This window comes from Triticum urartu, chromosome 2A (assembly GCF_056163025.1).
Source record: "Triticum urartu cultivar PI428250 chromosome 2A, HENAU_Tu73, whole genome shotgun sequence".
Classification (NCBI taxonomy): Eukaryota; Viridiplantae; Streptophyta; class Magnoliopsida; order Poales; family Poaceae; genus Triticum; species Triticum urartu.
In genome coordinates, this window is record NC_141874.1 from 456476792 (window position 1) to 456480207 (window position 3416).

The following is a 3416-nucleotide window of genomic DNA, read 5'->3' on the forward strand; positions in this document are numbered from 1 at the left end:
GATCTTGATGAATACGAGTATTAGAAGGGTTGATCTACCACGAGATCGTAATGGCTAAACCCTAGAAGTCTAGCCTGTATGACTACGGTATTGAGTATATCCCCTATCTGGACTAAGTCCTCTGGTTTATATAGACACTGGGAGGATCTAGGGTTACACAAGGTCGGTTACAAAGAAAAGAATCTACATATTCGGTCACCAATCTTGCCTTCCACGCCAAGCAGAGTCCCATCTAGACACGGGTGCAGTCTTCGGTCTTCATATCTTCACAGCCCATTAGTCCGGCCCATGGCTAACAGGCCTGACGCCCAAGGACCCCTTAATCCAGGACTCCCTCAGTAGCCCCTGAACCTGGCTTCAATGACAAGGTATCCGGCGCGTAGTGCTGTCTTCAGCATTGCAAGGCGGGTTCCTCCTTCCGAACTCCAAAATAGTCTTCGGGCGAATTGATCATGTCCGGACCTGTAACACACACCACACACAACCGTGGAGAGAATATAATAATACACGAGTCCAATCCACTGACAACTTTTACAACATGACATCATGTCCACTCGGTCATAATTTCTAACTGTTTTTTGCCTGCCGCTCCACGTTTTGAGACGCGGTTGTCATTGGCACGTCCTGTCAAAGCAGGGATCGTGTCTCCTTATTATGGGATTCTCATCAATACGGGTGTGGGTAACCCAACCGTGCCGTTTACACAACCCCCGGGAGTAGGCGAATTTTAAGGCGAGTGGGGAGGCATTCGACATTTGCTGCCCTTATAAGGAGATAAGATTCCCCTTTCTTCTCCGACGCCTTCTCTCTTCCTCTACCCTTCCACTCTTGAGCTCCAGCGCACAAGTTCTCATTTTCTCTGTCTCGAGCAAGTACTAAACCATTTCCGGATCCGGAGCTGGTGGCAAGTGGATGGCTTCCTCTGTTAAGAAGAAAGACATCAAGGAACTCCGAGAGGTCGGATACCTAGCCAAAGAAATTGTTCACCATCTCCCAGCAGAGGGACAGATCATCCCTACCCCAGAACCCGATGAGAGGGTTGTGTTCCTCACACATTTCGTCCGTGGGCTGGGATTCCCTCTCCACCCGTTTATCCGCGGACTGATGTTTTGCTACGGGCTGGATTTTCATGATCTAGCCCCCAACTTTATCCTCAACGTCTCGGCATTCATAATCGTTTGCGACACCTTTCTCCGTATCCCACCTCACTTCGGCTTATGGCTGAAGACCTTCAATGTAAAGCCAAAGGTGGTGAGAGGCCAACAAGCAGAGTGCGGAGGTGCCATGGTGGGCAAGATGCCCAACATCACATGGCCCAAAGGCTCCTTTGTAGAGATGGTGAACGGGTGGCAGTCGGGGTGGTTCTACATCACCGAGCCACGTGACACCAACTAGACAACGGCCCCCGAATTCCGATCCGGAGCTGGGATGCGGCTCACCTCCTAGCAAGAGAAGGGCCTAACCTGGGGCTCGTCGAGCGAGCTAACTGGGCTCCATACGTGCATCCAGAACATGATAACCAAGAGAATAAAACTCGTCAACATGGTCAGGTTATGCTTATTCGCCGGATCCTTCTGTGCCAACGCCGGACTTGCTATTTGTGGGAGTTCGATCCGGCCAAGCACCAGACGCTGCTAGAGCTCTTTGGCACGATGCACGAAGACATCTGGAAAGTGCTTTTCAAGGCTAGCGAGACACCACCGCCCATGACCTAGGATCGCGGGCTCAACTAAAAATGCCAGGCTAATTCGGTAAGTTCTTTCATGTTATCAAGGTATAGCCTTCACCGACATGTTCTGAGAAGGAGTCTAAGCCTTCCTACCCATTTTTAGGCCTAGATCGATATAGCTAGGCAGATTAACTGTCCGGCCCCGCTGCCCGAAGACCCAGAGACCCCGCTCCTAATGAAGATGCTATTCCCGGCGCCTTATGATGTGTGGGAGAAGAAGGCCAAGAAAATGGCCAAGGGGATACGGAGTGGCCTTCGCCAAAAAGGCGCTTCGGACATGACGTCTGAAGACGGGATGCTCTCTTCGGTCGCCGTAGACGACGAAGAGGAGGAGGAAGAAAGCGACTCCCCTCTCGAGGAGGGAAGGAAAAAGAGGGGGGCCTCCACAAATCTGGAGACGAAGGCGCCCAAGAGGGAGAATGGCTCCCTTGCGGATAACTCCGCATGGGATGTCGAAAGCTGTCCGGAGCGAATGCCCTGGACCAAACCTCGGGCCGCCTTGTAAGTACCACAAACCTAGTGCACATCTCAGTGCCTGGCCTTCCCCAGTTTGCAATATTAATATGTTTATACTTTGTTGTTGTAGTCCGGCCCTCGACAGCTCCCCGCGATCCTCCAAAGGAGGTTCGCTATATTCAAAGGAGATGGCCAGCATGTCACCGCCGCCCGCTCACTCTCCCTCAGCCAAGGCTGATGACGAGGTGGTGTCCCAAAGGACCTTCCCCGATCAGGAGGAGGTTCCGGAGATCGTCACGGCGGCATCCAAGGCTGACTCTTCGGCCGCCGGACACATGGGGAAAAAGCCCCCATGGGGACTGATGATGGGGGCCGAGTTCTATTCGGCCCTCAGCCGGATACCATCCCGGAGACCTGCACGGCTCTGGAGTCCAGCGAACGGCCTTCCCTGAAAGGAGGAGGTGTGCCTGTTCCGCCGGTGACCTCTGTTCAACCAGAGGCACTGGATAATCTACTGGAAGCGCCGCAAGGCGCTTCCATTGTAGAGGAACACCGTGCCCTTATGGGTATGGTGATCAAAAAGGTTCAGTCTGCCAAAACTGGACTGACCGAAGCCTGCGCTAGCCTTTTAATATGCTTTGAGGTAATAATAATTGTAAAAAGAATATCACAGCATAAACAGTAGCCCCTGATGCTCTGTTCGGTGTTCGGAATGAAAAACCGAACAGAGGATCAAACAATTTTCGCAGGAGTCTAACATAAGATGTCTATGTGAATAAGCAGGCATCTCTACTGGTTGCTACTGTCGTGGTTCTAACTCTGACAGTGATGTAGGGGGGTAGGTATGGAGAGGCTAGATCTCAGCTATTGGGAAGTTGTAAACACACCAAGATGTACGAGTTCAGGCCCTTCGCGGAGGAAGTAACAGCCCTACGTCTCGGTGCCCGGAGGCGGTCGACTGGATTACTGGCGTGTGAATAACAGGGGTGTGAACCCCCCATACTAAGGAGGGGGTTGGCTTATATAGAGTTCGTCGGCCCCCTCCTGCCCTCAGTAATGCAGGGTTTAAGGTACATTTAAGGTCGGACGTTACTGGTAACGCCCCTAATAAAGTGCTATAATGACCATAAAGACTACCTAACAGCTGACCGTTTGCCTGCGGAGTGACTACAGGTCTCCTGGCGGTCGAGTGGTTGGCTACATGGTCGAGTGATAGCCTGCAGGTCGAGTG